At 44.2% G+C, this 11821-nt stretch overlaps 1 long non-coding RNA gene across 1 annotated transcript in view; it reads left to right on the top strand.

The window, feature by feature from the left end:
- The first annotated feature begins 5589 nt into the window (after positions 1-5589).
- Positions 5590-11821, top strand: part of LOC109324510 — a 14361-nt gene continuing 8129 nt past the window's right edge. Inside the window, exons 1-2 of the long non-coding RNA XR_002104942.1 lie at positions 5590-5600; positions 9731-9734. This is a non-coding gene — a long non-coding RNA (uncharacterized LOC109324510). The remainder of the gene's footprint in view (positions 5601-9730; positions 9735-11821) is intronic.

The following is an 11821-nucleotide window of genomic DNA, read 5'->3' as shown; positions in this document are numbered from 1 at the left end:
ATCATTGAGTCCATCCCCCTGCCCAGGGGCAGGAAGTCATCAGAGATCATAGGATCCCAGCAAGATAAGCATCCAAATGTGTCTTGAAAGCATTCAAGGTAGGTGCTTGAACCATCTCTGGCGGCAGTCTATTCCAAACCTTGGTGGCTTGGACAGTGAAAAAGTTCTTTCTTATGTCCAGCCTGAATTGGTCACAGTGAAGTTTGTGACCATTTTGATCTTGTCATCATTTGGGGGGTTCTGGTGAACAGATGTTCCCCCAGATCCTGATGAGCACCCCGATAAACTTATAGGTGGCCACCAGATCATCCCTGACCCTGCGCTTTTCCAGGCTGAATAGCCCCATTGCTCTCAGCCTCTCATCATAAGATCTGTTTTCTTGACCTCTGATCATGTGCATGGCTCTCCTCTGCACTGTCTCAAGCTTCTCCACATCCCTTTTGAATTGTGGAGCCCAAAACTGGATGCAGCTGCGGCCTCACCAAGGCCGAGTACAAGGGGAGAATGATGTCCTGGGATCTGCTTGAGAAGCATCTATGTATGCAAGCCAGCATTTTGCTCATTTTACTATCCACAGCATCACACTGAAGGCTCATGTTCATCTTGTTGTCAACCATGACCCCAAGTCCCTTTCATCTGTAGTGCTAACCAACGTAGCACTACTGAGCCTACCATGGTGCAGGAACCTTGCATTTTTCAGTGTTGAACACCATCAGGTTCTCATCCGCCCATTTCATGAGTCTGTTCAGATTCACCCTCCTATCCTCAGGTGTGGATGCTTTAACCCCAGAGTTTAGTGTCATCAGTGAACTTGACCAGTTTGCTTCTGACACCAGTGTCCACATCATTGATGAAGATGTTAAACAGTATAGGCCTAGGACAAAGCATTGTGGGACCCCACTGGTCACAGCACACCAAGACAATTGGCTCCCATTGACCACCACTCTCTGGGTCGTACCACAGAGCCAGTTCCCCAGCCAGCGGATCATGGTGACATCAAGGCTGTAGTTAGACAGTTTAGCCAAGTGGTGATCGTGGGATACCAGATCGAAGGCTTTTTTAAAGTTGAGGTATACAATGCCAATCTCTTCCCCCTTGTTTCAGGGAGCTAGGTAGCCTGAATGAAGGTGGGGTAGGCCATCTGGTTGGAGGGATATTAGAGGGGTCCTGTTAGGAGGATTCTGGGGCCCCATGTGGGGCCAGTGAGAGTAACAGCTGGATGCCATCTGTGGGGCATGGGCTGCCATGTAGAGGAGGTACAGAGTGGCAAATAGCACCCACTGGCATCGGGGCAAGAAATGGGCAGCCTCCCACCTAATTAAGTTCTTCAATTAATTAACAATAAGGTGTGGCAGGAGGAAGGCTGGTGGTTGGCCCAGAAAACTGGTGTGTGCGGCTTTGGCAAATCAGCCCAGAGGAGACCCCCTGTTACAGGGGTACTCCTGCAAAGCCACCCACCTAACTGCATCTCACCACCTACCAAGCTCTGAGTGCCTCCCCAAGGCTACCTCTTGTCTGGCCAACTCCCTTCCTAGAGAATACCCACAAGCCTGCAAGTACCACCACCACCCAGGGGATCTGGTCTGTTTTTAGCCCTGTGCCCCCTGGGGTACACAGGGCTAGACCTTGAGGTGCTTAACCCACTGAAAAAACTTGGGGTGCTTCCTTTACACTCTCTTAGTCAGCCAGACCAAGGGGGCACCGAGGCATAACCCAGTTCCTTTTCCAGCCAGTCCACAACCCTATGTACAGTGGAGAACTTTACTGGTTAAAGAGGAAAGGCTTGGGGAATAGTATAGGTTAGAGAAGAATCAAAAAACACACAAACAGTGTGGCTAAGTAGCCACTGAGTATGCATCTATATCACAGTAAACTATATATCTAGGTAGGTTTCAGGTAAGTTGCTCACAAATATCATCTAGACTCTAGAGGCTGATCGAGCTTTCCTCTGGAGGTAGGCAGTTCATAGTGTGTTAGTGAGTTTCCAGAGAGATCCCCATCTTTTTGACTGGTCAGTTACTCACGTTTCCCAAAATGGCTCTCTCCATACCTTTCCAATGTGGCAGTCTCCCTGCTTTCCAAAATGGCTCTCCCTTCCAGGAAGAAGGGATCTTAAATAACTTTTTGTGACCTCAGGTTCCCACCAGGAAAAGCCCTGTTGGCTGATGGCCAGTGCTTTCAAATGACCTATGACTGACCAGGTGAGAGAGCTAGTCACCTGACCTGCAAGGGCGGGAAATTTGAGACAAAGGGAGCAGGTTTCCTCTCCCTCAGGAATGTCTCCAGCCCAGGCCCTTAGACACTAGGCAGAGTTATCTGCCTAGCAACCAGAGTCATAGAAACATGAGGGGTGGAGTGGCGAACAGACTAGCCCCAGGGTGAGGAGGATACTGTAGCAGTGTTTCACCACAATGTCCAGTTGTTATTGCTTGGGATGAAGTTTTGATGTTTCCTGGACTATTTAACTTTAAACCTGCCTAGGAAAAGAGTAAATAGCTTCAGTGCAATAGCAGAGTAGCAGTGGACAAATACTAACTTAGGAAGATCATTGTAGGATGAATTAGAACCTTCAACTCTCTATCATTGACAGATGTTAGACTGCAGTCTCTTCATAGTGTTCCCAATTTGTTTTCTGATATTGGGGTGAAGGTGGGAGAAGGCAATGGAAAGGGAATACTGGGCAACATGCTACTCTAGTTCTGGAGTCCTGGTGGGTTCTTTGTGAAAACTGGTGGTGATCTGGGATGATGAATGTACCTGAGGATATGACATTGCCGTTCAATGTGTAATGGTACAGTGATATTATTCAGTGTTGGGACTGAAGAGCAATGGAACACACTCCAGCCTCTTGATTCAATAATAAATCAGGAAGCATAAATATTTTCATTGGAATATCTCAAAATCCTAATGAATCTATTGCACAGTTATGATTTTTTTTTCTTCACTAGGGTCAGATAAGAGAGGGGCTTGTGTCTTAGTTTCTTGTCAAGAAGGAAGAGATCATCATACCCATGGAACTTGGCTCATGTTCAGATTTGTAGGGGGCTGATAATTTGCATTATTAATGAAATACTCTATTGTTCTGTGTTTATTTTCTATAACACAAAGATAAGCCTGTATCCACAATATTTGTCCATGGACTTGACATGCGTATATCTCCTGCATGCCTAATTATCTAATCTGATAATTTCCTCCAAGTTAAAGGAGTTTGCCTCTGATTGTATTTTTGGGATAAATGTTGTTCATTTGGACTGATAAATTTAAGAAAATAAAATGGTATTCAATGTTAATTCTTAAATATTGCTAATAAAATACACCTTTCTGTAGGAAATAGTTGATGTTTGTACATCAAAATTATGTAGAAACTGAACTTGCTCTTCACAAGTAAACATTTAAATTAAACTTGATTTAGGGCAACTATATAGTCTGAGCTGGCTTTTGAATCCCAAAGCAATTTGAAATGTAATTTTCAAACAAAAGTTCCATTTGGCCTGAAATTAAGCATTCTTTTCCTTCCTTGAATTACAAGAGGAAGACATGGGTCCCATTTTGCTTGAGAAAAACTGGGAGACCATATGGTATAATGGAAATAAGCCTATTTCTCATTACCCATTGCTGGAACACCCAATAATTGTCTTGTGGACAATTGATTTTGATCAGAATTCCAAAGATTGATCAACCTGGCTGGTATTAATTCCCCCACAGTTAAGTTCAGAGAGTAGGCATATGTGTAGCTTCATCATTGAAATCAGGTAATATTAAAGTGAATAGGGAAACTTGAAAAGCACTCAAATTGGGCATGATATAAATTCCTAAGTATGTAAGTAGTTTGGAGGCAAAACTATCCTCAAAAACAACTCCCCTAGTCATTCCAGTTAGATCTCTTGGAAAGGCTTGTTCCAGTTGTCTGTTTTCTGTAGATAAATAAGAGTGTCAAATCTCCAAATCTGTCTACTGGACATTTTTACCAAGTTTAAAATTTTTTAAAGAAATCTGAGATAATTAAAACCTGCCACTCCTTTTAAGTTAAGAGATAACTGGGGTAGTGACATGACAGTTTTTGCCAATGGACTATGGCACTGTAATGTGCCTGTGGCTGTGTGGGGTCAGCTAATTAAAACTCCCCTTGGGGCTCATCTGCCATGCTTTGATGTAATGGAAGACTAAGAAGTTAATTCCCCAATGAGAGAGGGTGTAGTAAATCACCCCAGAAGCAGGATAAAAGTAAAATGGTTTATTAATGAATTTCCAGCAGGTTGTGGATAACCCCAGCACAGGGTCTTCCTTCACCCTCCACCACCTTGCAACCCACCCCCCTGAGGCTGTCCATTCACCCCCCATCTCTCCCTCTCTGGCATCAGCAGATTTTTCGTCAGTGGAACCTTCTCTCCGCCTGAGGATCAACCAGGGAAGTATCTCCTCCCTCTCTCTCACCTCTTTGCTTCACCAGTTGCCATTGTTACCTTCACCTGATTTTATCAGCAATTCATTTCAATGCTAACTCTCCTCACAGAATAGATCCCTGCCATGGACTTTAATAGGCGCTGGTTCTTAATCAGGCAACATTCACCCCAATGGGATCCTTCTCCCCAGCTGTGTCTACTAAGTAATTATCATTGCCCTGTCCCTGACCCAACTCTCCCCCACACTCGCAACTTTGTTGCACCAAAGGAACAGGGCTGTTCCTTGCCCTGTTACAGTGCCCATATTCACTTTGTGTTAAGCGCAGCCCTTTCTAATGCCACTGCTTGTTTGTCATGAAGCCAGTTAATATATACGCATCTTAAATGTTGCTCACTCAAGAATGATAACACTTCACAGTTCAGAATGGATTTTAAAATTGTTTAGGGTGTGTCATCTGTACCACCAAAATTACAGCAGGTATAAGCCTATGAGTATCATAGTTTACATGAGCTCAGTTTCTTAGAGGCAGACTGCTAAGTTTTCCAGGTATTCATTCTTCATTTTGCATACTCTGTCCCCATAGAACTTTACCTTTTATTTTACATGTACATTTCCATAGAGCCTACCACAGTTTATATAGGGATTATGTTTATATTATACTAACAATCATGTTTATTCTATTGTTGAGGAGAGAAAAATATTCAAAATCAGGTTCAGGTGTCTAATTAAGAAAAAAAGTTATTGGACATCTAAACTATGGACAAAATGATAATGCCTGCTGGAATAGTTTAAATTTCTGATGTATCCAACCAAGTGTTGAATGGAATGACTGAGAATTACATTAGCTAGAAATAACAATATACTCAAAGCATCTAAGGTGCAGGTATAATAAATCAACAAAATATGCTGGTTTAGAGCAGGAGATACTGTATAAAGAAAAAGTAAATCTCACAAAAGTTTAGAAGTTAAGTGAACCCTACATCTTTAAAAAAAATGGAAAAGGAGTTTTCTATCACTTGTTCAGTTGCCCATTGAAACAAAAATCAAAAGAGGTGGACTATAATTAATTTTTCCTCATGATAAGAAATACATACATTGACATTTTGGTTTGTTCTGGAATATTTCCTTTTCATGGGGGAATATATATAGATCTTCTTTTAGTAGGCTTTATGTATAAGCAATTCTTCCTTCAAAAAGTCCCAGCATCATAATAGCATAATAAAGTGACGTGCCAACTCTGCCAATTAGGATCTGGATATAATTGATTAGGAACAGAACAAGATGGTATTCTTAAGAAAATACATTTTTTAGTCTTCTTTGCTCTTTCCTTTGGGTTTCTCTTAAGAAAAGTTTTTATTTATTGTTGTCATCATTTATCAGAAACTCCTAAAATGAATGTCAGGCCTTGAGTAGGCACTGTGAATATAACTCCGCCCCCGCAAGGTTGGGGATCCCCCAACTCATCTGCCACGACTTGTTGGTAAATGTAAAAAAGGAGAGAGGTCAGTGGTGTTCTCTTCCCCTATAGGCTCAAAGATGGGGTACTCACAGGTGAGCTGCGGTGTTCCTCAGGGCTCTGCCTCTCCTACACTCCATTCACTCACCAACCACTCAGATATTCAGATCTTCACCCTGATGATATGTTAGCCCCTTGACTGTGGGATCCAGTGTTGACTTCATAATCTAGCCCAGTGCCGGAATGTTGATGAGTCTGAAGCTTCAGTCTCTGGCCTCAGGGACCTGAGTCTCAGGCATCTGGCATCCTCCCTGAGAGGGACACTGCTTGAATGCTTTAATGTTAAGGGGATGGAAACTTCCTGTCCCTAGCCTGCTGCCAGACACTGCTCCTGCTCCTATGCCATGGGGCAGTGCCCTTCATGCTGTCACAGCCAGCATCCAGAGCCACCACCCAGCCAACATGCTCCCAGCTGGCTTCCCCCCCCGCCCCACCAGCTTCAAGCAGGATTTTTAAATTCCCTATGGTGGCGGCAGCACCAGCTGCCACAATCAGCTGGCCACTGCCCAGCCCAGGAAGCAGCTGCTTGAAGAGCCGGCAAGACATTGGCTCACTGACATAAGTTACACTGGTGTTTGTTTACCTTGATTTTCCTAGATAATGCTACACTGAATTCAAACAACCTACTCCGTAAATTGTATAAAATATGTTTGTCTCTTGTTTTTTCTAGTGTAAATATTGCGTCTCTTCAAGCCTCAAGAAGACAGCTTGGCTTCCTCCTCCATTGTTCTGAGGCTCTACAGAAAGTACATGAAGTGCAAAAACTAGGTATATTAGCACATTTAGTTTTTTGTTTATTATCAAGACTAAATGTTCAGATACCTTTCAGTGTATTTTTAATCCAGAAAAATAGCTTGAGATCATTTGTTTCTACAGAATTTAATGGTGCTCTCCTTATTCTAAATTCATTAGCAATGAAATTCACCTTTCTTTTCATCAGATGCTGATTGAAAATGCTGTATTTACTCATATATGAGGACCCTGTATATAAGATGATTCCCCAATAATTAGATTCTATATATAGAAAATGTATGCATTTTAAATAATTTTCCAGGTATAGAATCTAGTTATTGGCAGTGTGCCTTGAATTTGTCCCCCTTCCACTGCTACATCTGGGAAAATAAATCTGGGGTGTCAGGGAGACCACTTGTCCTCTTCAGTTTCTTCCCCCTGCAGTCCCTCCCCCCACCCCCAACTGTTAGACCCTGCTAGCCCTGAGCAGATGGAAATGAAGGGGAAATTTGAAAACACTGACATTGAAATAAACATACCTGTACTAATTTGCATATTGTACCCGTAGACTTAGTTAATCCAGAGTGATGCATTGTACCTTTTCAGAAACTGCTGCAAGTTCTAGCACAGGTACTCCATAAATACTCTTTTGGAACTTAAGTACCTACTTACATATATGTAAGTACCTACTTATATAAATGGGCACTTATGTACCTACTTATACATAATGCAAACTATGCATGTTATTAATCCAAAGCCAAAAGTCTTGTGATTTACTGCGTAGTTTCTTGGCCAGGTCCCAGTAGAGTCAATAGCATGGTAATCTCACAGGTCAATAGTTCTCAGTGTGTGCGTGTATTTCAGATCCCCACCACAAAGCGTCCATGTGCTAATTGCCCCCCCACATACACACACATACACTCATTAATGGAACTGGATGTTCTTGTCATGAGTCCATATATGCAGATGAGGTGCAGGACAGCTGGTCTGATTTCACCACATGGAGTGAAGGGATACTTTGAAATCTTGTAGGGGAGGTCCTGGATAACTGGAAAAGGGCAAACATAGTGCCCTTTAAGAAAGGGAAGAAGGAGGATCTGGAGAACTACAGACTGATCAAGCTCACCTCAGTCTCTGAAAAAAATCATGGAGCAGTTCCCCAAGAAACCCATTTCTAAGCAGTTGGAGGAGAAGAAGATGATAAGGGACAGTCAGCATGGATTCACCAAAGACAAGTCATGCCTGATCAACATGATTGCCTTCTATGATGAGATGAATGGCTTGATGGATGCAAGGTGAGAAGTGGAAATGATATATATTGACTTTAGCATGGCTTTTGATCTGGTTTCCCACAACATTCTTGCAAGCAAGCTAAGGAAGTATGGGTTAAATTAATGGACTGTGAGGTGGATAGAAAACTGGCTGATTCACATGGCTCAAAGGGTAGTAATCAATGGCTTAATGTCTATTTGGCCGCTAGTATCAAGTGGAGTGCCCCAGAGGTCAGTCCTGGTCTGGGTTTGTTTAATATTTCATCAACAACCTGGAAGATGAGATGGAGTACATCGTCAGCAATTTTGTGGATGACACCAAACTGGGGGCATAGTAGGTATACTGGAGGATTGGACCAAAATAAATCTCATGGGGCACATCCACACATGCTGTATCAAAACCCCCAGTTTTTCTTTTTTAATACGTATTTTGTGTGTGTGTGTGAGATAGATATGCATTTCCTCCCCTTCCCCAACCATTTCTGACCTTTTCTCTCCCTCTCTATTCCCTATAGATAAGTGAGCTCAGTGTTGGGATAAACTTTAACATTTGTATTTTGGTAGCAAGTTTTTGGTTTTGGATATCCACTGTTTTATATTGTGTAATTATTAGGTTTGTATTGTTTTTTACTGTTGCATATTGTATTATTATCATTTTTGTATTGAATTTTATTGTTTCATTTGGATGTTGTATGGTTTAGGCCTGTGTTTGTAAGTGAACCAAAGTCATGTCAAGTTTCCATTTTATATGTCAAGCCTCCATCTTGTGTCCTCTGCCTGGGCATCCCATATTGCAACTGTATAAATCAAGTACCCCTCCCATGTAAATTGGTTCCCGGTTGAATGAGAATGATTGGGAATGATTGCAATACAATGGTAGCAGGCCTCTACTGAATGGCCTGTAATGACTGGGCCATCACCTCTCATTGATTCATTCAGGAACCATAGACCTCACTCAGGAACAGAGACAAGAACCCAGCATTTGAAAGACACAAGACCCTGCAGAACAAGCAACTCGACCATTACAGACCCCACCATTGTACCCCACCATTACAGACACCTGAAACTGCACATCCCTACATGGAGCACACATTCTCAGTATGCCAGGAGCTGACTCTTGCCTGGGCATAAGGTCTGCCCCTATGAAAACGGGCAGTAAAGACAGACTCAGGGGGAACGCCATTTCCATCCAGACCAGACCAGCTTCACATCACCTCTCCACCCAGGAGGCCCTGCCGGTGAACCTCCTCTGGACAACACCGAGCTGAAGGAGACCCCGACTGGCAATCAAGGATCAACTTTCAGCCTGGGATGGGTAGATATTACATGCTCACCTCCTCCTACAGTGTGGACTCTCTCTCTCTCCTCCTGTACTTCAGTAGACTTCAGCCCCTGCACCAAGCCTCTCTAACCCCTGCTGCCATTGTGTGTGTGCGTGTGTGTTTGGGGGCTTGGGTGCAAGGGAACCAATAAGACATTGTGTCACGATCTCCCCTGTTCAATAAAACCACTGTCATTTGCAACCCCGAGTTGGGTCATGTTTTACTGAATCCCAGTCCCTTCCCTATTTTAAATTCCAGCCTCGTTCTCTCTCTCTCTCAGCTGCAGCCCCCCCCACCGCTAGTTTCCCTATCTCCTCCCATTTCTGTCTCCCCTTTTCTGCCACCTATCAGCCTCTTCTTGCTTTCCTGCTGCCCTTCAGCCTCCCATGCCATCTACTGCCTTTTCCCTGTGACTTTCTGCTGCCTTTTTCTGCTTTCCTGCTGCTTTTCCTGTGATTTTCTGCTCTCCATCTCTCTGTTTTCAGGCTTGTCCTGCACCTTCTGTAGTCCTGCCCCCACCCCGCTGCAGTTTCCCAGCTTCTCATGGCTGTCCTGCAGTTTTCTTCAGCAACTGGAGCCTTTCTCCAGCTCCCAGCATCTACTGCCAGTCCCTGAAACTTCTTTAGCTGCCCTGGAGCCATCCTCTGGCTCCCCACACCCACAGCCCTCTTTAACATCCACACTTTCCCTTAGTCCCATTTTCCCTCTTCCTACCTACCTTTTCAGCTCCCCTGTAGCTCTGGCTCCAGTCCCAGCCTCTGTGACAACATCGCTCCCCTGTTCTGCAGGCTTTGGGCATTGTCTTTTAATCAATTAAGATCAATTAACCTAAAGTTACACCCAAGCCCCTGAGTCTACCAGTTCTAATCCCAGTCCTGGTAACTTTAACCCCCTACACTTCTACTTTCTTACCTTAATCTTTCCCCAGGTATCCCAAGTACACCAAGCTCATACATACACATCACAACACCCAACTTAGGAACTCACTTGTGTGTATGTGTAGGTGAGTGGTATGTGTGTGAATTAATGAATACACATATATAGATATCATTGTGTGTGTGTAGTATATGAATTAATAATCCATGTATGTGTATTGGATGTGCAGGTGTTGGTAACTGGTAATGGATTATGTCTAAATTTGATGTGTGTATGGGCATTAAAATGGTGATAGGTATGCATGAACCTAGACTAGATATTTTGAATGTGTTTGTATCTGAGTTGCTAGTGTGTGTGTATGCCTAGTTAGGGGTGTGTTCACCTAGTGAGTGTATGTGTGCTTTATTGATTTTTATGTGTGCATGTGCAATTGTACACCATGTGCTCCTGTCTAACAGTGCAATATTAAGATCCTGAGTGTTGGCCTGACCCCTCAGGCAACAATGCAAGCACATGCACTTGCAGCAGCTCAACTAGAAGTGGTGCAAATTTGAGCCAGGCCTTTTTGCTTCAGCACATGTGCTTGGACATGCACTTTGTTGTGAAGCAAATTATGCCACTTGGGGCAAAATAACCCTGTCTGGCTCCTCCCAGCTCTTCAGTGAGGGGGAGCTAGAGCCCAGGGCCAGCACCTGTGCTGTCCTCAGCAGTATAAAAAGCTACCCTGCCCTGGCCTCAGTAGTTTTAAAAAGCCACCCTGGCAAGTAGCTGAGGGCTACTAGCTCTCACAGCTTCTGGGGCCCAGCCACTTGATACCTGGGGACACTACTGCTTGTGCCAGCTGGACTGCTGAAGCAGCCCTGAGAGTTCCCTGCACACTTTACCCACTGCAGCAGTCTGGCAGTGGGGGCTGCTGCCTGGCTGTGACCTGATGTGCACTTGCTAGACTTGGATGGGGACTTCAGTAGAGGCATCTGCCCCTCTGGGCCATCTGACAGTGGACTGCGGGTGCAGTGTTGGCCTTTGTGAGGCACTACTGCCATTTGTGCCCCCTGCCTGGCCATCTGGGCAGCTATCACCAAGAAGATGTGGCCTGCTTTGAACTGCCTCTTGGTCTCATTTGTCCAGGAGGTCAGCCACAGCCAGATGGGACCAAGGTGCCAGCTCTGAGCAAGCAGGGTCCTGCCACTGGCCTCCCTAGCAGGAATTCTGGTGTTCCCTATTGGCAAACTGAAAAATCCCTGATAAAAAATATCCCAAAGTCACTGTGTAAAATACTCTCAAATCCATGTTCCTCCACAAGTAAAACAAAAGACCACTATAAAGACAGAGAGCAAGACAGAGACTGCGATCAGTTGGACAATGTTTCCTTGATACATCTTACAGTGTTAAAGCAAGTCTTTTATCATAATAATAAACTGAACTCTAAATATATGTGTCATGAATACATGTTTTACTGCACTCCCACAGGGTGACGGCCCCCACACAAGGGGTTTTTCCCCCCCAACAAGGGGTTCAGCCCTTCCAACAGGGGGTTCAGCCCTCTCACAAGGTGTGTGCCTCCCAAACAAGGGATATGGCCCCCCAACAGGGGGTTCAATCCTCATGCAAGGGGTATGAGCCAGCCCCCACACAAATGGTATGGCCTCCCAATGGGGTCCAAATGACCCCCACAGGAGCTACCACCCCCCTTGCAAGGC

The sequence above is a fragment of the Crocodylus porosus genome, unplaced genomic scaffold (genome assembly GCF_001723895.1).
Source record: "Crocodylus porosus isolate Cpor-Errol unplaced genomic scaffold, CroPor_comp1, whole genome shotgun sequence".
In the NCBI taxonomy this organism is placed as follows: Eukaryota; Metazoa; Chordata; order Crocodylia; family Crocodylidae; genus Crocodylus; species Crocodylus porosus.
Note: the sequence above shows the minus strand (reverse complement) of the source record. Positions and strands in the feature narration are given on the sequence as shown.